This window comes from Triturus cristatus, chromosome 10, assembly GCF_964204655.1.
Source record: "Triturus cristatus chromosome 10, aTriCri1.1, whole genome shotgun sequence".
In the NCBI taxonomy this organism is placed as follows: Eukaryota; Metazoa; Chordata; class Amphibia; order Caudata; family Salamandridae; genus Triturus; species Triturus cristatus.
The window spans coordinates 1211390502-1211414330 of record NC_140593.1 but is presented as its reverse complement, the minus strand read 5'-3'; positions in this window follow the sequence as shown (position 1 = coordinate 1211414330).

Genomic DNA, 23829 nt, shown 5'->3' with positions numbered 1-23829 from the left:
GTGACAGATTACTGACAGGAACTGTGCTGGAGAACCTTTGTTACAGGTAAGTAACTCATTCCTGTTGACGGGTGACAGATTATTGACAGTATTCATGCTGGGGAACCATTGTTACAGGTAAGTAACGTATTCCTATCAACATATTACAGATTATTGGCTGGAGTTTTGCTGGAGAACCATTGTTACAGGTTAGTAACTCATTCCTGTTGGAGGATGACAGATTACTGACAGGAGCTGTGCTGGAGAACCATTGTTACAGGTAAGTAACTCATTCCTGTTGACGGGTGACAGATTATTGTCTGGAGCTGTGCTGGAGAACCATTGCTACAGGTAAGTAACTCATTCCTGTTGATGGGTGTCAGATTATTGACAGTAGCCATGCTCAAGAACCATTGTTACACGTAAGTAACTCATTCCTGTTGACGGGTGACACAATATTGACAGGAGGCATGCTCGAGAACCATTGTTACAGGTATGTAACTCATTCCTGTTGACGAATGACAGATTATTGACAGTTTCCATGCTGGGGAACCATTGTTACAGGTAAGTAACGTATTCCTGTTGACGGGTGACAGATTATTGACAAGAGCCTTGCTGGAGAACCATTGTTACAGGTAAATTATTTAATCCATTTGACGGATGATAGATTATTGACAGTATCCATGCTGGGAAAACATTGTTACAGGTAAGTAACGTATTCCTATCAACGGATTACAGATTATTGGCAGGAATTTTGCTGGGGAACCATTGTTACAGGTAAATAACGTATTCCTATCAACGGATTACTGATTATTGGCTGGAATTTTGCTGGGGAACGATTGTTACAGGTAAGTAACATATTCCTATCAACGGATTACAGATTATTGGGTGGAGTTTTGCTGGAGAACCATTCTTACAGGTAAGTAACTCATTCCTGTTGTTGGACGACAGATTACTGAAAGGAGCCGTGATGGAGAACCATTGTTACAGGTAAGTAACTCATTCCTGTTGTTGGACGACAGATTACTGAAAGGAGCCGTGATGGAGAACCATTGTTACAGGTAAGTAACTCATTCCTGTTGACGTATTGCAGAATATTGAAAAGAGGCTTGCTGGAGAACCATTTTTACAGGTAAATTATTCATTCCTGTTGATGGATGACAGATTATTGACAGTATCCATGCTGGGGAACCATTGTTACAGGTAAATAACGTATTCCTATCAACGGATTACAGATTATTGGCAGGAGTTTTGCTGGGGAACCATTGTTACAGGTAAGTAACGTATTCCTATCAATGGATTACAGATTATTGGCTGGAGTTTTGATGGAGAACCATTGTTACAGGTAAGTAACTCATTCCTGTTGACGGCTGACAGATTACTGACAGGAACTGTGCTGGTGAACCATTGTTACAGGTAAGTAACACATTCCTGTTGACGGGTGACAGATTATTGACAGTATCAATGCTGGGGAACCATTATTACAGGTAAGTAACTCATTCCTGTTGACGAGTGACAGATTATTGACAGTATCCATGCTGGTGAACCATTGTTACAGGTAAGTAACTCATTCCTGTTGACGGGTGACAGATTACTGACAGGAACTGTGCTGGAGAACCATTGTTACAGGTAAGTAACTCATTCCTGTTGACGGGTGACAGATTATTGACAGTATTCATGCTGGGGAACCATTGTTACAGGTAAGTAACGTATTCCTATCAACATATTACAGATTATTGGCTGGAGTTTTGCTGGAGAACCATTGTTACAGGTTAGTAACTCATTCCTGTTGACGGATGACAGATTACTGACAGGAGCTGTGCTGGAGAACCATTGTTACAGGTAAGTAACTCATTCCTCTTGACGGATGACAGATTATTGACAGTATCCATGCTGGGGAACCATTGTTACAGGTAAGTAACTCATTCCTGTTGATGGATGACAGACTACTGACAGGAGCTGTGCTGGAGAACCCCACTGGACCGACCATCACTGCATCCACTTCACCTTCAGGAAACCCACCACGCACCACCGCACCCAACAGATGCCTCGACGCTGCTGGAGCAAAGTCACCAAAGACCAGCTAACCACCACCCTCGCCCAGAGCCTGCCCGCCGACCCCACCGACTCCGACACCGCAACCCGCAACCTCAGACAATGGATCGACGACAGCGCCAACACCCTCGCCCCACTCAAGACACCCTCCAACAGCCACACCAGCAAGAAAGCCACCTGGTTCACCAAAGAACTCCAGGCCTCCAAACGAACATGCCGAAAACTGGAGAAGAACTCGCTCTGCGAACGAACACCGGACAGCTACACAGCCCAGAAGAGCGCCACCCGCAGAAACCATCAACTCATCAGAGCCGCCAAGAGGGCCTCATTCAAAGACCACCTAGATAACAACGCACACAACAGCAAAGAGCTCTTCAACATCGTGAAGGAACTCTCCAACCCCAGTTCTAACATCAACAACATCCCTACTTCACAAGACCTGTGCGACTCGCTGGCCACCTTCTTCCACCGCAAGATCGCCGACATCCACGACAGCTTCAACGCCACCACAACCAGCGCCCCTATGACCACCACCTGCACCAACCGCCTGCTCTCCTGGACCAGCATCAGCGACGAGGACACCAGCGAGATCATGAACACCATCTACTCCGGATCACCGTTAGACCCATGCCCTCACCACATCTTCAACAAAGCCTGCACAGCCATCACACCCCATCTCTGGAAAGTAATCAACATCTCCTTTGAGACAGCAACCTTGCCGGAAAGCTGGAAGCACGCCGAGATCAACGCCTTACTCAAGAAACCCAAGGCCGACCCCAAGGACCTCAAGAACTTCCGACCCATCTCCCTGCTCCCGTTCCCAGCGAAGGTCACCGAGAAAATCGTCAACAAACAACTGACCTGCTACCTCGAGGATAACAGCATCCTGGACCCGTCCCAGTCCGGGTTCCGCAGCAACCACAGCACCGAAACCGCCCTCATTGCCGCCACCGATGACATCAGGACCCTGCTTGACAATGGAGAAACAGCGGCCCTCATCCTCCTGGACCTGTCAGCCACCTTCGACGCGGTCTGCCACCGCACACTACGAACACTACGAACACACCTACACGACGTCGGGATCCAAGAGAAGGCCCTGGACTGGACCACATCCTTCCTCTCTGGCAGAACTCAGAGCGTCCGCCTTCCCCCTTCCGCTCCAATGCCACCAAAATCATTTGCGGCATACCCCAGGGCTCTTCCCTCAGCCCAATGCTGTTCAACATCTACATGGCACCCCTCGCCCACATCGCCCGACAGCACAACCTCAACATCATCTCCTACGCCGACGACATCCAGCTGATCCTGTCCCTCACCAAAGACCCTCCCACTGCCAAAACCAACCTCCACGAAGGAATGAAGGCCGTCGCCGACTGGATGAGAAACAGCCGACTGAAGCTGAACTCGGACAAGACGGAGGTCCTCATCCTCTGCTCCACCCCCTCAGCCTGAGACGACTCCTGGTGGCTGACAACAACTAGGAACAGCCCCGACACCCACCAACCACTCACGCAACCTAGGGGTCATCCTCAACTCCACCCTCTCCATGACTAAGCAGGTCAACGCCGTCTCCTCATCCTGCTTCAACACCCTCCGAATGCTCCGAAGGATTTTCAAGTGGATCCCCACCGAAACGAGAAGAACAGTCACCCAGGCCCTCGTCACCAGTAGGCTGGACTACGGAAACGCCCTCTACGCAGGAAAGTCGGCCAAGCTCCTGAGACGACTGCAACACATCCAGAACGCCTCGGCACGTCTGATCCTCAACATCCCCCGCCGCAGCCACATCACACCCCACCTGAGAGAGCTGCACTGGCTCCCCATCAACAAGAGGATAACCTTCAAGCTCCTCATCCACGCACACAAAGCTCTCCACAAGACCGGCCCAGCTTATCTCAACAGCCGACTCAGCCTCTACATCCCCACCCGCCAGCTCCAATCCACCGGCCTCGCCCTCGCCACAGTCCCTCGCATCCGAAGGACGACCGCCGGCGGCAGATCTTTCTCCCACCTCGCCGCCAAGACCTGGAACACCCTCCCCACCAACCTATGGCAGACTCAAGACCTACTGGCCTTCAGAAGACTCCTCAAGACCTGGCTCTTCGATCAGTAGCAGCGCCCCCCTTCCCCAGCGCCTTGAGACCCTCACAGGTCTGTAGTGCGGTTTACAAATGTCTTGATTGATTGATTGAGAACCATTGTTACAGGTAAGTAACTCATTCCTGTTGATGGATAACAGATTACTGACAGTAGCTGTGCTGGGTCACCATTGTTACAGGTAAGTAACTCATTCCTGTTGACGGGTGACAGATTACTGACAGTAGCTGTGCTGGGTCACCATTGTTACAGGTAGGTAACTCATTCCTGTTGACGGGTGACAGATTATTGACAGAAGCCCTGCTGGAGAACCAATGTTACAGGTAAGTAACATATTCTTATCAGTGAGTGGCGGTTGCACTTGGTCGCCATTCCAACGGAAATTACGCAGCTGGGCCTGGGATATTGATGTTTCTTCTCGCTGTGCCCTTCACATTTATGGCCGGATGGCACCTGCGTGCGAGCCCTCCCCTTTCCTACCTTCATGAAGGTGCTGGCGTGTTGTGTTTGTTTCTATATTTACCTGTGATGAATGAAAGCACAGGAAAGGGAGTGAAAGACAGAAATCTGCGCTCACTGACTGAAGCAGCCACGGAGACTTGGTCCAAAGTGCGCAGGGCAGCCCTCGCCAGGAGCCTGGCAGCCAGGGGAGCCTCCTGGCCAAACACCGTGCTGACGTCACGGCGCAGCAGGTAGCAGGTGGCGGCCGGGCCTTCTGCGTCAGGCTTCCTCCTGCTCCCGGATGGAGCCCGGCGGCACTTCCGCCTAGACGTGGCACACTGTGTGCTTGGCACCTTCAGGAAGAAGATGCTGTCCATTCATGCCAATGGAAAGGGGGGCGGGGGGGGGGAGGGGGGGAATTCTAGCCTGTGCACCTTTCACAATACAAAGGACACGTTTTCTTACACGAACCTCCTCGAGTGCACGTTTTGTGCAAAGGGTCTCATTGGAAGTTGCATGTGTGGCTGCCGGAAAGACATGTTCCTCGCCCACTGAGCTGGTGCTGGGAGCCAACTTCGTTGCCGTGTCCTCCGGTGCTTTGTAGGAATCAATGAGAGGGGATGGGATTCGGTTTGCCCATTCAATCCCAGGCCTCCCTCTCTGTTAGCGTCACCCCTAGTGGTAGACATGTATGCCCATTCAATCCTAGGCCTCTCTAATAGCGTGACTCGGGGTGGCGAAGGGGGCTTGTATGCCATTCCATCACAGACCCCCCTCTCTGTTAGCATGACACCTAGGGGCGAAGGCGACCTGTGTTCCCATTCCATCCGGGGGCTCCCTGCTAGCGTGACTATCGGTGGAGGGGCCTGTTTGCCCACAGCACCCCCGCGGGCGACAGGAACGTGTATGTCCCTTCAAATGTAGGCCTCCCTCTCTGTGAGCGTCAGCCTGGAGGTGAAGGGGACTTGCATGTCTATAGTACCCCCTCCACCCCCTGAACCCCCACAGGTGGAGGCATATGTGCTCAATAGGGGACTTGCGCCGTGCAAATTTGGCATACCACATGAACATTACCATGCGGTAACACCCTGCCAGTACCAGGCACTTACGAGTTAATCCCCTCGGAATGGGGCTGACTGTCCTGACCCGGTTTTACTGGGCAGGCTTCCACATGGTATTTGGCGTTCCTTGAGGATCGAGTCTACTGGGCGGTAGGCAGAGGGTGGTGGCGGAGAGGTGGTGGGGTGGGGTGGAAGGGTACAGGAGGGAAAGGGGATGGGGAAAAGTGCCCTGGTTGGGGAGGAGCATTCAGCGCGGCTCCTACCATAGCAGAGGCGGAGGATAGAGGATGTGTCATAAGGGCAAGAGGTGCCAACTTTAGAACTGGGTAACCAGATTCGAGTCTCGGCGTCGCCTCAGCATCCTGTGATTCTGGACAAATCCCTCAATCGCCCTGTGCCTCCCGAAGACGAACGCGTTCGTGTAAAGCGCTCCAATACCTTCGGGTCTAGTATATTAAACTGCAAAAGTAGAAAGGGAGGGGGGGACAGAGGCTTGGAGGGGTGGGGACAGAGGCTTGGAGGGGTGGACAGAGGCTTGGAGGGGTGGGGACAGAGGCTTGGAGGGGTGGGGACAGAGGCTTGGAGGGGTGGGGACAGAGGCTTGGCTCTGCTGTTGCAACCCAAGCCTCAAGCGATTTTACTTGCCCATTTTCACAGCCGGTAAAATCGAGTCACGTGTTCCCATATCTGGGAATGCCACGTGCCAGAATGGTGTGCCAATGGCGACCAGGCGGAGGTAGCGGAATTCCGTAGGGTAGTTTTAGCGCCTAGAAGCCTGCTAAGCTACCATCTAGAGTTGAAGCTGAGGCCGGTTTGGGAATTCCGGCGACCTATCGGGTCAACTTCTCAGACATCGTAAAACAATTTCCACATTTGTTACACAATCGCTGCAAGTTGAGAAAGAGATAAGGGTCAACGTCGAGGGCGTAGTTGCGCAGCACGTTTGAGGAGCGCCGTGACGCCGTCCGATATCCCATAGGAGACGGAAGCGGAAATCACGCGCTTGCAGCAAGGTGTCATCAAACCTTGGATGGGGCTCACCTCGAAGGTCTCCCCGACTGTCCCTGTGCATGAAATACAGTCGAGAGGTCGGATTCTTATATGTTTGGACAGATGACCAGTGGTTGAAGTGGCTCTATTGGCAAAAAAGAACACAAGATTTTCAATTTTACAATAACAATTCCTATAATTCTCATTGACTCTCCTCCAAATTCACTCACCCCCCATTACACTCAGCAAGCATCATAGTTCCCATACTTTTTTAATGCACTTCACCTTCTATATATGACAGCCCCATTTTCTGTTCGGGTAGGACAAGAAGGTTTGTTGTGTAAAATGGCGACTCCTGTCATTCATGTAGGTTTGTTCCGATACAAGTGACTCAGAGTGGGTGCGTCAGCGTAAACCAGGATGTCTCAGGAAGAAACACGCCAAGTGACTCAAAGCGTCTCCATTTCCCTAAACTACAGCGATAACACCCTCACCTTCTGCGATAGTTAATAGGACGAGGACGACACCTTGGTGGAAATTTGTGGTGCCTTTTATGGAGCCAGTCTGGCCTTAAGCGATTGCCAATAAATCCAAGACGACAAATTGGTAGAAGATTGTGGCACCTTTTCTAGTGCTGGTCTCACCTTAAGCAATATCCAATAAGGCTAAGAGGACGGTTTGTGGTACCCTTTCTTCAGCCAATCTCACTTTCAGCGCTAGCCAATAAGACAAAGACAACACCTTGGCTCCAGTTTGTGGTGGCCTTTCTGAAACCAATCTCACCTTCACAAAATCCCCAAAGACCTTTCTAGAGCCTGTCTCACCTTTAGCCATTTCCAATAAGACAGCAATGACGCCTTGGTGGAAGTTTGAGGGACCCTTCTGGAGCCAATCTTACCTTCAGTGAGATCCAATAAGACAAGGACAACTCCTTAGTGGACGTTTGTTGTACCCGTTCTAGAACCTGTCTCACCTTTAGCGATATCCAATAAGACCAGGATGACACCTATTGGGGAAATTTGTGGGACCTTTCTAGAGCCAGTTTCACCTTCAGCTTTATTGAATAAGACCAGGATGACACCTTGGTGGAATATCGCGGAGCCCTTTCGGGAGCCAATCTCACCTTAGGAGATTTCCAGTGAGACCACAGTGACACCTTGGTGAAAGTTTGTGGCGCCCTTCTGGAGCTGATTTCACTTTCAGCACTATCCAATAAGACCAGGATGACAAGGTAGATGTTTATTGTTCCCTTTTCTGGAGCCGATCTCACCTTCGGCGTAATTCAATAAGACCAGGACAGCACCTTGGTGGAAGTTTGTGGTGCCCTTTTCTGGAGTTGATCTCACCTTCGGCGTAATTCAATGAGACCAGGACAGCACCTTGGTGGAAGTTTGTGGTGCCCTTTTCTGGAGTTGATCTTACCTTCGGCTTAATTCAATAGGACCAGAACGACACGTTTGTAGAAGTTTGTGGTACCCAGCCAAGAATGATGTGGCTTGTATCAGCTGGCCCTGAGGTTTTATAAATATGTACATTCTTGTGAAAGTTGAAAACTGAGGTAAGAACTTGGAGTCCTCATGCTGGCATCAGCAGCCAGGTGAATCCAGCTTTTTATTCTCCTTTGGCATGACCCGTCACAGTGCCTCGTATGTCCAGGACTGTGCAGCCATCACTGCCCTGCAGAAGGATCTTACCAGGAAAGCGAAACAGCATGAAAGATCTCCAGACCATCAAGCAGCTTTGAAAGCACTTAAGGTATGCACTGCAGGTGCCAACAACATTGTCTTTCTGGTCCTCTAAGAATCGATGCCGGTCCCATTGGTCCACGTGCCCCTGGCCCAGCATGACCAGAATCCTGGAGCGCGTCAGTGAATCCTTGTGTATGCCAGCGGGAACCTGGCAAAGCCAGGGGCTGCTTATCTCCTGTATGCGAAAGACTTTAGTATCGTCACAGATCACCAGGCTTTTGTCACCAACATTGGTCAGTTAGAGACAAAATTCCTCTCTGAATGTAAAGGTGAGGCGTGAGACTCCAAAACACCTGTTTCCACATGGTGTGCTGACCAGGCTTGGACCACACTCCTACCGGCTTCTTTTCCCGATTGCCCCTGGTACACGCCTCGTTGACGCCATCCACTGTTGATGTATTGTCAGGTCCACTCTGGAGTGACCAGCAGGAAACACACTGGAAAGGCCCCTCAGGAAGACACTCCCCAAGTTTTGTATCAGAACTCAGTGGTACTCAACGCTGGAGAGATTTTGCCCAGGTCTAAAGGGGGCATTGGCATTCTAGCCTCAAGGAAATAAAAGCATTTTGCCATGTTATGGGTAAACTTAGTTTCCATTGCAGGGGCGTGATTCTTAGAGACGCTTGTCTAGCCTTTCCCTGAGAAGACAAGAGGTTGACCTGCCCATGAACGTCGTGGGCCACAAAGAGAATAATGTTGAAGCAAAAAGTATGTTTCTGCTCCCGGACGAGTTGGTCACAAAGATGCCCAGCACCAGCTGGGCCTGGCAGAGCCTTGGCAAGGACGGTACTCCAGAGCCACTGCGAATGCCCCCTTCCTCCTAAAGTGCGTGAGGAGGCAGGGAAAAGCATTATTAGAGCAATCCCCTGCGTACAACAGTCGCCAATGCCCTTGGCTGAGTAGTCCAGGCTTTCCAAGGTCATGACTGTGCACAGGATGTCCGCAGGTGTGGCCAACCATGCATTGCCAGCGCCAGGATACCCTCACGGTTAACAGTGCGCTTTACAGATAAACTTAACATAACATTGACCAAACTATTGTCAACACTTGGCATACCCTTAGGCGTCATATCAGACAGGGGCCTCCATTCAATGGAGAAGATTCCAAATATTTTGGTGACTTTGGGATTCCATATCCACAAGATCCCACCATTGAGGTCACAAGCTATGCCATGATTGGCCAGTTCGTTGCTACCCTAAGTAGTCCTAGCGGGTTGCAAACTGTTAAAAAGCTTGTTTTCTTTTGGGGGGGGGGAAGGGGCTAATGTGACACTCCCCAGAGCACAGCTGGAAAGTCTCACGATGACAGATGTTTGAGAGGAAAATACAGATTTGCACCCCTCGGGCACCATCTGTGACTCCCCAAGACCAGAAGAAGCATATCAGCACAAGATCTCGGGAAGAAGAAAGAGAAGAAGGATGAGGCGGACATGAGAATGCCTGAACCACCCTGCCCATGCCAAGGGCACATGGTAGCAGCCAGACCAGAGCTTCACGCAGCGATGTCTCAACCCTCGGATCTATCTCCATGTCAGCATCCTGAGATCCCTGCTCACTGCCTGGAGAGATGGACCCACATGGCCTGTAGAGAGCCCGGGGACGATCCTCGGCTGAAGAGGCCATGGACGTTGAGCCCCTTGTACATGAGAACTCGCCATCAGCACCCCCACCCTGAAGCACTCCTCTGCCTACCCCACAAACCACCAGACCCCCAAAGAGTTCTCACTACAGTGGACTAAACGCTGCGGGTTGCTAGTTAGGCAATGGGGCGCGTGTCCCCGACGCAGGAGTGGTGACGGCTTCCGGTGCACGGATGTTGGGGTGGGGGTAGAGGCCAAGAGGACCCAACCCTCAGCAGGCTCTGACAACCTGACAACATCGTGAATATTTGATAATAAAACATTGCTAAAATAGAAGAAGGACTACAATTTTACTTCAACACAGAATGACAGTGCTCCTTAGAAGAAAATTACAGAAAAGGCAGAAAGAAAATACATAAAATGCCATTTTAAGGCAAGTTGCATGCCTGTTAACTAATTTGCTTTCCTATAACAGCTGCTAACTATCCCTGCTTTGAGAAACATTAAAAAAAATACCTCCCACCCTTTTCAGCCGACCCTCTCAAACAAGCATTGGCATAGCCAATAGGTCTCGCTTTTGGGACTTTATGAGTATTTAGTTATGCAGCACAATATCCTTAGTGCAACAACATCAACTGTTGCATGGCAAAACACTTATAAGGCCCCAAAGGCGAGACCTATTGGCTATGCCAATGCTTGTTACTTGAGAAAATGTGTTGTGGGCCACCTCCTTTTTTACTCAGTCCCTGCTGGCCCAATAACCCTGAAACTTTGCAGGAAAGAGCTATTTGGCTAAACCATTTCTGTGGAAAGCTTCATGAAGATTCGTCAAACACCACCAAAGTTATTAAAAACCAAATAATCATTTTCCTATGGAAACCAGGTTCCAACTAGAACTAAACAGCGGTGACTGCCACTGTATACTAAATATACATATATATACACCAACACATCAATAAAGCCGGTCAGGATGTATTACCCTGTCTGTCTCATTTCTATTACGTTAATCTTTGTACATTGGTCAGATGCTTAAATGTTGCCCTTGGCCACACACAAGAAAATCTCAGATATTCTGCAAGGTTCTCGATATATAAAATCAAGAACTACTGATCAAGAATTAGCCCTCCTGGAATGTTCAAGACATGTGGCTTCTGATGAGGCAACTGATCGATTGTCTCATGCAGGCCGTGAACGACAACTAAAAGTTTATAAACCTTAATTATTAAACGAAACGTTTACACTACATAAGGTCACAAGGGTAACCTAATACAACCTTCCTACGCCTCCTCACGGAAAGTCAGCCAGACCTATAATAACTACCCTGAATTGCTACCAGTAATATTCGCTATTCAATCAACCATATTTTTGTGTATATGAATCTTAAAGTATTGCAGGCTGAAATCACCATGTTTACAATCACTGTGTCAGAGAAGCCACACAATGATAAAATGACAAATTATTACAATCGATTTGCTGTTAAGCATAGTGGAAGTGAAGAATTCATCCCTGATGACCCACTACGAAACAGACAAGGACAGCATAAAACGTCCACCTTTATCCATGCAGTATAAAGGGTTCAACGCGTCATCATTAGAAGATTGAGTTCCAGAACGGGCAACCACAATAAGCAGTTCCAGAACAATAAAAATCAAGGATTTGAAAAGCGCTGAAATGTAGGCATGAGGACAAGATGTACCCAGAATTGCAGGATGTTGAGCCGATGCTGATACTCGAACCCTGACCCCCGCTCCGCAGTGGGCAGCTCAGGTCGTTGTGCTGCACCCTCTTCCTCACAGCTTAGCTGTATTGTGGCAAAAGCAAGGTGAGAAACTCAAACACCCCATCACACCAAACATGCACACTGCCCCAGGGTAAAATATCAACACCTCTTTCCAGCTGTCACAGCATCACCAAGGTTAAAGCGCACCCTTCACAGAAGAGGCATGATCTCCTCGGTCCGAAATCAGCTTATGCCCCACTCCCACAAAGGGATCAAGTCAATGTGCTGGGAAAGATCTACGGTCACAGATTATCAGATACCCTTCTCCTCTACAACCCACAGGCTAGCACTTAGGGTTGCCTCCTTGGGGGTAAACTCTCCTGGAGTAACAGGCATTAGAGGTGGGCAGATATAGCGTGTTGGTGGTGGTGTAAATTAAAAGACATGCAACTTAACCAGGGTTTTGTAACTGCTGTTTTGCATAATGTATACGGAATATAAAGTTTTCTAGCACTTGGTTTTGAGTAAAACACAATATTTAAAGTGAAAAACTGCAGTAACACCTAAGTACATTATAACACAAGCATTGGCATAGCCAATAGGTCCCGCCTTTGGGACCTTATAAGTGTTTAGCCAGATATATTGACTTTACCTATGTCTTTAAGCTGTGCTGTACAGAAGTTTGCAGCATGCTGGAAAGTTATATTAAATAAGTGTCAGAAGCATTTTTGTTACCTTAGATATGACCAAAAAAGCATTATGTACAACTAAACAACCATATTAACCCCTTCGATGCGAGTGACGGAGCGGTCCCATCATGCGCGTCGGTTGCGCTGTGCGCATGACGAAACCGCTCCGTCACGGCCCCGCCCGCGCACGGAACCTTCAGCACGGCGCGGTAATCCGCGCCGCGCTGAAAGGGTTAAAAAAGTATTAAAAATAATGTTGTGAGTTTTTTTGTCCTTTTAATGCTGGCAACTTGTATCTGCCTGTCCCAATGGTTGCTTGTTGTGTTTTTTTTTGTTATGGGGGGGCATAAACAATAGGAGGGTGAAGGTCAGTCAGTCAGTCAGTGAGAGTGAGTGAGAGAGTCAGTCAGTCAGTCAGTGAGAGAGTTAGTCAGTCAGTGAGAGAGTGAGAGTCAGTGAGAGAGTGAGAGAGTCAGTCAGTGAGAGTGAGAGTCAGACAGTGAGAGTGAATGAGAGTGAGAGAGTGAGTCAGTCAGTGAGTGAAAGAGAGTGAGTCAGTGAGATAGTCAGCCAGTGAGAGTGAGTCAGTCTTTAAGTGAGAGTCAATCTTTAAGCGAGATTCAGTGTTTTAGCGAGAGTCAGTCAGTCAGTGAGAGAGAGTGTCAGTCAGTGAGAGAGTGTGTCAGTTAGTGAGAGAGAGTCAGTCAGTGAGAGAGAGTCAGTCAGTGAGAGAGTCAGTCAGCGAGAGAGTCAGTGAGTGAGTCACTCAGTAAGAGAGAGTGGGAGAGTGAGTCTGTGAGAGTGAGTCTGTGAGAGGGTGTCTGTGAGCGGGTGAGCGGGTGTCTGTGAGAGAGTGTCTGTGAGCGAGAGTCTGTGGGAGAGTGTCTGTGAGAGTGTCTGTGAGAGTCTGAGAGAGTGTGTGAGAGAGTGTCTGTGAGAGTCTGTGAGAGAGTGTCTGTGAGAGTCTGTGAGCGAGTGTCTGTGAGAGTCTGTGAGAGAGTGTCTGTGAGAGAGTGTCTGTGAGAGAGAGTCTGTGAGAGTGTGAGAGAATTTCTGTGAGAGTCTCTGAGAGTGTCTGTGAGAGAGTGTCTATGAGAGAGTCTGTGAGAGAGAGTCTGTGAGAAAGTGTCTGTGAGAGTGTCTGTGAGAGTCTGTCTGTGAGTGAGTCTGTGAGAGAGTCTGTGAGAGAGTCTGTGAGAGAGTGTGAGAGAGTGTGAGATATTGCCTGTGAGAGTGTCTGTGAGAGTGAGTCTGTGAGAGTGAGTCTGTGAGAGTGTCTGTGAGAGTGAGTCTGTGAGAAAGTGTCTATGAGAGAGTGTCTGTGAGAGTCTGAGAGAGTGTCTGTGAGAGTGTCTGTGAATCTGTGAGTGTCTGTGAGAGAGTGTCTGTGAGTCTGTGAGAGAGTGTCTGTGAGAGTCTGTGAGAGTCTGTGAGTGTCTGTGAGAGAGTGTCTGTGAGAGAGTGTCTGTGAGAGAGTGTCTGTGAGAGAGTCTGTGAGAGAGTCTGTGAGAGAGAGTGTGAGAGAGAGTGTGCGAGAGAGTCTATGAGAGAGTGTCTGTGAGAGAGTGTCTGTGAGAGTGTGTCTGTGAGAGTGAGTCTGTGAGAGTGAGTCTGTGAGAGAGTGTCTGTGAGGAAGTGTCTGTGAGAGAGACTGTGAGAGAGAGTCTGTGAGAGTCTGTGAGAGAGAGTCTGTGAGATAGTGTCTGTGAGAGAGAGTCTGTGAGAGTCTGTCTGTGAGTGTCTGTGAGAGAGTGTCTGAGAGAGTGTCTGTGAGAGAGAGTCTGTGAGAGTGTCTGCGAGAGTGTTTGTGAGAGAGAGTCTGTGAGAGAGTCTGTGGGAGAGAGTCTGTGAGTGAGTGTCTGTGAGAGTGTCTGTGAGAGAGTGTCTGTGAGAGAGTGTCTGTGAGAGTGTCTGTGAGAGTGTCTATGAGAGTCTGTGAAAGAGAGTCTGTGAGAGAGTGTCTGTGAGACAGTGTCTGTGAGAGAGAGAGTCTTTGAGAGAGAGTCTGTGAGAGTGTGAGAGAGTGTGAGTGTCTCTGAGAGAGTGTCTATGAGAGTGAGTCTGTGAGAGTGAGTCTGTGAAAGTGTGTCTGTGAGAGAGTGTCTGTGAGAGAGTCTGTGAGAGAGTCTGTGAGAGAGTCTGTGAGAGAGAGTGGCTGTGAGTATATGTGAGAGAGTGGCTGTGAGAGAGTGTCTGTGAGAGAGTTGCTGTGAGAGAGAGTCTGTGAGAGAGTGTCTCTGAGAGAGTGTCTGTGAGAGAGTCTGAGAGGGAGTCTGTGAGTCTGTGAGAGCATCTGTGAGAGTGTCTGTGAGAGTGTCTGAGAGAGAGAGTCTGAGAGAGTGTCTGTGTGAGAGTGTATGTGAATGAGTGTCTGTGAGAGTCTGTGAGAGAGTGTATGTGAGAGTCTGTCTGTGTCTGTGAGAGAGTCTGTGAGAGAGCGTGTGTCTGTGAGAGAGTGTCTGTGAGAGAGTGTCTGTGAGAGAGTGTCTGTGAGAGAGTCTGTGAGAGAGTGTCTGTGATAGAGTGTCTGTGAGAGAGTCTAAGAGAGCGTCTGTGAGAATCCGTGAGAGTGTCTGAGAGAGTGTCTGTGAGAGAGTGTCTGTGAGAGTCTGTCTGTGTCTGTGAGAGTCTGTGAGTGTCTGTGAGAGAGTGTCTGAGAGAGTGTCTGTGAGAGAGAGTCTGTGAGAGTGTCTGCGAGAGTGTTTGTGAGAGAGAGTCTGTGAGAGAGTCTGTGGGAGAGAGTCTGTGAGAGAGTGTCTGTGAGAGTGTCTGTGAGAGAGTGTCTGTGAGAGAGTGTCTGTGAGAGAGTGTCAGTGAGAGAGTGTCTGTGAGAGTGTCTGTAAGAGTCTGTGAAAGAGAGTCTGTGAGAGAGTGTCTGTGAGACAGTGTCTGTGAGAGAGAGTCTGTGAGAGAGAGTCTGTGAGAGTGTGAGAGAGTGTGCGTGTCTGTGAGAGAGTGTCTATGAGAGTGAGTCTGTGAGAGTGAGTCTGTGAGAGTGTGTCTGTGAGAGAGTGTCTGTGAGAGAGTCTGTGAGAGAGTCTGTGAGAGAGTCTGTGAGAGAGAGTTGCTGTGAGTATATGTGAGAGAGTGGCTGTGAGAGAGTCTGAGAGGGAGTCTGTGAGTCTGTGAGAGCATCTGTGAGAGTGTCTGTGAGAGTGTCTGAGAGAGAGAGTCTGAGAGAGTGTCTGTGAGAGAGTTTCTGTGAATGGGTGTCTGTGAGAGAGTGTATGTGAGAGTCTGTCTGTGTCTGTGAGAGAGTCTGTGAGAGAGTGTGTGTCTGTGAGAGAGTGTCTGTGAGAGCGTGTCTGTGAGAGAGTGTCTGTGAGAGAGTGTCTGTGAGAGAGTCTGTGAGAGAGTGTCTGTGATAGAGTGTCTGTGAGAGAGTCTAAGAGAGCGTCTGTGAGAGAGTGTCTGTGAGAGAGTGTCTGTGAGAGTCTGTCTGTGAGAGTCTGTCTGTGTCTGTGAGAGTCTGTCTGTGTCTGTGAGAGTGAGTCTGTGAGAGTGAGAGAGTGTCTGTGTCTGTGAGAGTCTGTCTGTGAGTGTCTGTGAGAGAGTGTCTGAGAGAGTGTCTGTGAGAGAGTGTCTGTGAGAGAGTCTGTGAGAGAGTGTCTGTGATAGACTGTCTGTGAGAGAGTCTAAGAGAGTGTCTGTGAGAATCTGTGAGAGTGTCTGAGAGAGTGTCTGTGAGAGAGTGTCTGTGAGAGTCTGTCTGTGAGAGTCTGTCTGTGTCTGTGAGAGTCTGTCTGTGTCTGTGAGAGTGAGTCTGTGAGAGTGAGAGAGTGTCTGTGAGAGAGTGTCTGTGAGAGAGTGTCTGTGAGAGTGAGTCTGAGAGAGAGTCTGTGAGAGAGAGTCTGTGAGAGAGTGTCTGTGAGAGAGAGTCTGTGAGAGAGTGTCTGTGAGAGAGAGTCTGTGAGAGTGAGTCTGTGAGAGAGAGTCGATGAGAGAGTGTCTGTGAGAATGTCTGTGAGAGTGTCTGAGAGAGAGAGTCTGAGAGAGTGTCTGTGAGGGAGTGTCTGTGAGAGAGTGTCTGTGAGAGTCTGTGAGAGAGTGTCTGTGAGAGTCTGTCTGTGTTTGTGAGAGAGTCTGTGAGAGAGTGTCTGTGAGAGAGTGTGTGTCTGTGAGAGAGTGTCTGTGAGAGAGTCTGTGAGAGAGTGTCTGCGTCTGTGAGAGAGTGTCTGTGAGGGAGTGTCTGTGAGAGAGTCTGTGAGAGAGCGTCTGTGAGAGTCTGTGAGAGTGTCTGTGAGAGAGTGTCTGTGAGAGTCTGTGAGAGAGTGTCTGTGAGAGTCTGTCTGTGTCTATGATAGAGTGTCTGTGATAGAGTGTCTGTGAGAGTGAGTCTGTGAGAGAGTGTCTGTGAGAGAGTGTCTGTGAGAGAGTGTCTGTGAGAGTGTTTGTGAGAGTGAGTCTGTGAGAGAGTGTCTGTGAGAGAGAGTCTGTGAGAGTGAGAGAGAGTCTGTGAGATAGAGTCTGTGAGAGAGTGCCTGTGAGAGTCTGTGAGAGAGTGTGAGAGTTTCTGTGAGAGTGTCTGTGAGAGTGTCTGTGAGAGAGAGTCTGGGAGAGTCTGTGAGAGAGTGAGAGTCTGAGAGTCTCTGAGTGAGTGAGAGTCTGTGAGAGAGAGTCTGTGAGAGAGTGTCTGTGAGAGAGTGTCTGTGAGAGTGTTTGTGAGAGTGAGTCTGTGAGAGAGTGTCTGTGAGAGAGAGTCTGTGAGAGTGAGAGAGAGTCTGTGAGAGAGTCTGTGAGAGAGTGTCTGTGAGAGAGTGTCTGTGAGAGTCTGTGAGAGAGAGTCTGTGAGAGAGTGTGAGAGTTTCTGTGAGAGTGTCTGTGAGAGTGTCTGTGAGAGAGAGTCTGGGAGAGTCTGTGAGAGAGTGAGAGTCTGTGAGAGAGTGAGAGTCTCTGAGTGAGTGAGAGTCTGTGAGAGTCTGTGAGAGAGTGTCTGTGAGAGAGTGTCTGTGAGAGAGTGTCTGTGAGAGTGAGTCTGTGAGTGTGAGTCTATGAGAGAGTGTATGTGAGAGAGTGTCTGTGAGAGTCTGTGAGAGTGAGAGGCTCTTTAGTGGCGAGTAGGGTCAGGATTTAATTAACAGTAATAGATGGAAAGCCTAAGTGCATTATGACAATGCCCAAAAGCAGGTAGCGCTCAAGATTGCTGTTGAGAACTCAATTAGCAAAAACCACCAAGTAATCACTCAAAAACAATCACTGAAGTTGCATAAATAATTAAAGATTGTATGTCTTTCGGTAATATGGGCTAAGTGACATCATAAACCATGAAAGACCCATCAATTCATGACATCACAACAGAAAAACGTATATTATAATTGAGGAGATAGGACGGTGATGTGCACCTGCGGGAGCTTCATTGGGAATCATACACGACTAAGCTCGGTCAGCCGGGAAGCGCTGGAAGGGAGGCAAATGGCGGCTGCGCGCGTGTACGCTCGCGTGAACGCATGCGCTAGGCCACCAAAAGCCTGCTGTGGCAGCACTTTGAAAACGCCGATACTAAATGTCTCGGAGCAACGCATGCGCTGGCTCAGCGAGACCTAAAAACCGGGACATGAACTTAATTTCCTGAAATCTGCTGGGACAGCTACCAAAAAACCGGGACTGTCCGAGCAAATCAGGGACGCCTGGTCACCCTAGCTGGACTACACGCACCCCATAAAATACTATACCCCCACACCCCAGTCTCATGTCAGGACCCCCAGTCCTCAGGGGCCGCTTCTGCTGATGGCAGATCGGCCTCTCGCACTGTGTTTGCCGTCTCGGTGAATGTGCATATATGTAAATGAGGGGATGCCCCAGAGTGCACCGCTCGCACGCCATCATCTCAAAGCCCCGTTTCCCGCCCTTCCAGCGCGGTGCCCGAGAGTTTTCACGCGGATGTCTCTGTTTTAAATCTCTGCTCGAGGCTGGTTGTTTCAACAGTGCTCTCCTGGTGAGGGTGCTCTCAAGACTGTCTCCACCCCTGGGATGTGCACCAACACACCGTTGTATCCTCCACCTCGGGACACAGTGGGCTTCACAAGTGCAGACAACGCGAGCAATGAAGCTGCAAGAACACTGTGCTCTAGAACCGGCTCTAGAACTATCAGGAGAGTGCACAGTATTCAGGACAGGCCTCCGGATTGGACCCTGACAGTGCATCACAGGAGGTTTCCAGGGTTGGACAGGGGCACAACATGTGGCGTCTTGAGCTTGGCTCAGTGCTCCAGAGGAATCTTGTCGCCCATGACCCAGTACTCCAGATGTGGCTTCCATAATGGTACGCAATACCACACACAAGGCTTCGAGAACACAACAGATTCATCCACCAGCGGTGGCAGCTGAAATATGACCCAGTACTCCAGATGTGACCTCCATAATGGCACGCAATACACACACGAGGGAAACACAACTCAGTACTCCAGATGTGGCATCTATAATAGCACGAGATGTGGCCTCTATAATGGCACACAATACCACACACAAGGGGAACACGACTCAGCACTACAGATGTGGCATTTATAATGGCACCAGATGTGGCCTCTATAATGGCACGCAATACCACACACGAGGGGAACACGACTCAATACTCCAGATGTGGCCTCTACAACGGCACGCAACACCACACACGAGGGGAACATGATTCAGTACTCCAGATGAGGCCTCTTTACAGGCACGCAATACCACACATGAGGGGAACACGACTCAGTACTCCAGATGTGGCCTCTATAATGGCAGGCAATACCACAAACGAGGGGAACAGGGCTCAGTACTCCAGATGTAGCCTCCATAATGGTACGTAATACCACACACAAGGGGAACATGACTCAGTACTCCAGATGTGGCCTCTATAATTGCACCAGATGTGGCCTCTATAATGGCACGCAATACCGCACACGAGGGGAACATGACTCAGTACTCCAGATGTGGCCTCTATAATGGCCCCAGATGTGGCCTGTATAATAGCACGCATTACCACACACAAGGAGAACATGAATCAATACTCCAGATGTGGCCTCTCTAATGACACTCCATACCACACATGAGGCTTCAAAAACCCAATAGATTCATCCACCAGCGGTGGCTGATGAAACATGACTCAGTATTCCAGATGTGGCCTCTACATTGGCACACAGTACCAAACAAACGAGGGGAACATGACTTAGTACTCCAGATGTGGCCTTTATAATGGCACGCAATAACACACACGAGGGGAACATGACTCAGTACTCCAGATGTGGCCTCTATAATGGCATCAGATGTGGCCTCTATAATGGCACGCAATACCACACATGAGGGGAACATGACGCAGTACTCCAGATGTGGCCTCTATAATGGCACCAGATGTGGCCTCTATAATGGCACGCAATACCACACACAAGGCTTCGAGAACTCAAAGAGATTCATCCACGGGTGGTGGCTGTTGGAACATGACTCCGTACTCCAGATGTGGGATCTGTAATGGCACTAGATGTAGCCTCTATAATGGCATGCAATACCACACACAAGGCTTTGAGAAGTCAACAGATTCATCCACCAGTGGTGGCTGCTGAAACACGACCCAGTACTCCAAATGTGGCCTGAATAATGGCACCAGATATGACCTCTTTAATGGCACACAATACCACACACAAGGGGAGCACGACTCAGTACTACAGATGTGGCATCTATAATGCAACCAGATGTGGCCTCTATAATGGCAGGCAATACCACACACGAGGGGAACACAACTCAGTATTCCAGATGTGGCCTCTTTAATTGCACACAATACCACACCTGAGTGGAACAGGACTCAGTACTCCAGATGTGGCCTCTATAATGACACGCAATACCACACACAAGGCTTTGAGAAGTCAACAGATTCATCCACCAGTGGGGGCTGTTAGAACACAACTCTGTACTCCAGATGTGGCATCTGTAATGAAACCAGATGTGGCCTCTATAATGGCACGCAATACCACACACGAGGGGAACAGGACTCAGTACTCCAGATGTGGCCTCTATAATGACACGCAATACCACACACAAGGCTTTGAGAAGTCAACAGATTCATCCACCAGTGGTGGCTGTTAGAACACGACTCTGTACTCCAGATGTGGCCTCTATAATGGCATGCAATAACTCACATGAGGCTTCGAGAACTCAACAGATTCATCCACCAGCGGCGGCTGCTTGAACATGACTCAGTACTTCAGATGTAGCCTCTATAATACCACTCCATACCACACATGAGGCTTCGAGAACTCAACAGATTCATCAACCAGTGGTGGCTGCTGAAACACGACGCAGTACTCCAGATATGGCCTCTATAATGGAACTCCATACCACACATGAGGCTTTGAGAACTCAACAGACTCATCCACCAGTGGTGGCTGCTGGAACACAACTCAGTACTCCAGATGTGGACACTATAATGGCATACGATAGCACTCATGAGGCTTTCAGAACTCAACAGATTCATCCACCAGCAGTGACTGCTGGAACACAATTCAGTTCTCCAGATGTGGCTTCTATAATGGCACGCAATAGCTCTCATGAAGCTTTGTGAACTCAACAGATTCATCACCCAGTGGTGGACACGACTCAGTACTCCAGATGTGGCGGCTATAACGGCAGGCAATACCACACAAGGCTTCAAAAACCCAACTGACTCATCAACCAGTGGTGGCTGCTGAAATACGACTCAGTACTCCACATGTGGTCTCTAAAATGGCATGCAATACCACACACGAGGATTCGGGAACTCAACAGATGAATCCACCAGTGAAGGCTGCTGAAACACGACTCAGTACTCCAGATGTGGCCTCTATAATGGCACTCTATACCACACATGAGTTTTCGAGAACTCAACAGATGTATCCACCAGTAATGGCTGCTGAAACACAACTCAGTACTCCAGATGTGACCTCCATAATGGCACGCATTAGTACTCATGAGGCTTCGGAAACTCATCAGATTCATCAACGAGCCGTGGACACGACTCAGTACTCCAGATGTGGCCTCCATAATGGCGCTCCATATCACACATAAGGCTTTGAGAACGCAAGAGATTCATCCACCAGCGATGGCTGCTGAAATACAATTCAGTACTCCAGATGTGGCCTGTATAATGGCACTCCATATCACACATGAGGCTTATAAAATTCAACAGATTCATCCACCAGCGGTGGCTGCTGAAACATTTATTTTTATTTTCATTTGAAAAGTTTTATAAAGCGCGAACAGGACTCATCTGGGTATCAGAGCGCTGTTCAGACAGGGCAAAAACGAGGGTACCAAACTCATTGGGAACAGTAAGTGAGGTTACAAACAGCGAGGGAAAACAGAGCCTGTAAAGAGCAGGTGGTGTCCTAGAGCACAAAAACAGATTAACATACCAGCATACAATAAAGCGCAACCGTGTATAACAGTAAGAATCAAAATATTAACAGACAAGAGCATGAGAGTCAGTTGATGTTGTTAAAGACCGTTCAAGAGTAGCCGTTTGACAAGTTTCTTGAAAGATATTGTGGAGGGATTGGATCTGCTCTCAGGAGGCAGGGAGTTCCAGTTTCTTGGAACCAGTCCGGAGAATGTACGATTGTAGGATTTTTTCTTTTTGAATCTTGGTGGTTTTAAGAGTAGGGTGGACGTACTTCTGAGGTTCCGGGCAGAGCCCGAAAGTTCAAGCTTATTTGCCAGGTAGAGCGGAGTGTTATAATTTATGGCTTTATGGGTCAGGCAAGCTATCTTGAATCGGAGTCTGGCTTCAGTAGATAGCCAATTTAGTTGTGGAAGGTCCGGGGAGATATGGTCATGCTTTCTGGAGCCCGTGATGAGTCTAGCCGATGCGTTCAGGGTAGCTCGGAGTGGGGACAAACTAGCTTTGGGAAGTCCAACAAGGGTCACCAGACCATTTTCCGACCTAGAGATCACCAAGGATTGAACCGCCGGCTTAATGTCTGCGGGGGGGGGGGGTGAGGAAAGGCTTGATTTTCTTAAGGGTGTTAAGTTGAAAGTTGGCTCCCCTATTAGCTGCACTGATGTGCGCTTGCAAGTTTAAGTGTTTATCTAAGGTTATGCCAAGAGATTTGACAGAGTCTACGACATGTGGGGTGCAGTTCAGAGCTGTGAGTTGTTTAAGCCAATCCAGGGTAGGAGCTGAGTGATTGGGGGGGCAATCAAAAGGAATTCCGTTTTGATAGTGTTCAACAGCAGATGGTTCTGAGCTAACCATTGTTGGGTTTGTGCAAGTGCAGCATTTAGCGTTTATACGTCCTCTTGACAGGAAATCTTCAAGTACAGGTGCGTGTCATCCGCATACATGTGGTACTGAATGTTAGCAAGGTTCAGAATGAAGGAAAGTGGTTCCATAAAGAGGTTGAAGAGAGTGGGGGAGAGAGCGGATCCTTGAGGCACTCCTATCGTGACCGGGGTACTGGAAGCAAGGGCCTGGTTAATTTTGATCCTTTGTGAGCGGTTATGCAGGAAGGAGGCGAACCAATTTAGGACCGGGCCCGAGAGACCCATCCTATGTTGAAGAAGATCAGTCAGTTTCTCATGTTTGACGGTATCAAAGGCTGAAGGCAGCTCCAGAGGATCAGGAGACAAGGCACATTTTGGTCCAGGGATCTCAGGGTGTCATCTACAATGTGAGATAGTGCTGTTTCTGTACTGTGGCCTGGTCTGAAACCTGACTGATGGGGGTCAAGGAGTTGATAGTTCTCAATGTGTTTGCATAGCTGCGAGTGGACGCATTTTTCGAGCAGCTTAGCAAGCGTCATAATGCAGGTGATAGGTCTGAGGTTCTTAGGATCCGACATGTCCACGTTGGGCTTCTTAGGGATGGGAGTCACTTGCCCAACCTTGAGGAAGTCCGGTTCTTTCCCTGTAAGAGGGATTCATGAATGATCCTGGACCAAAGAGGGAGAATGGCTGAATTAAGCTCTTAAAAAAGCTTGGCTGGTAAAGGATCCCTAAAATGATTGGAGGGTTTGAGGGATGTCATGTTGTGTAGAAGCTCCTTGATATCAGGGAGGTGAAAGTAGTTCCAAGAGGCGTTATTCTTGAGAGAACATCCTAGGGGCGATGATATTTTCGAGGATTCTACCAGCTCAACTGGGAAAACGGAGGGATTCTGAGCCTCCGAGTTGGAGTGCCATGATGCAGCTCCAGCTCTATTTTCCCAGTTTTTTCAGAAAAATGAACAGTGAAATCATCACTGCTAGGAAGCAGGGAGACCGGAGCAGTGATAGGGGTGGAAGAATAGTTGGCTTGTTCCTTGATGATTTCAAACAGTTTCGTAGGTATATTTTTAGCTCCATCCAACTGAGACCTGAGGTGGTCTATTTTAGCCACGCGGATGTGCTTGTTGTAAGTACTTCTCACTTTCCTAAGTTGGGTGAGACTAGAGGTGAAGGGCGTTTTTCTCCAGAGTCTCTCTGAGAGTCTAAGGATGCGCCGCTCATCATTTAAGGCACCATTAAACCAGGGTTTGGATTGCTTGACG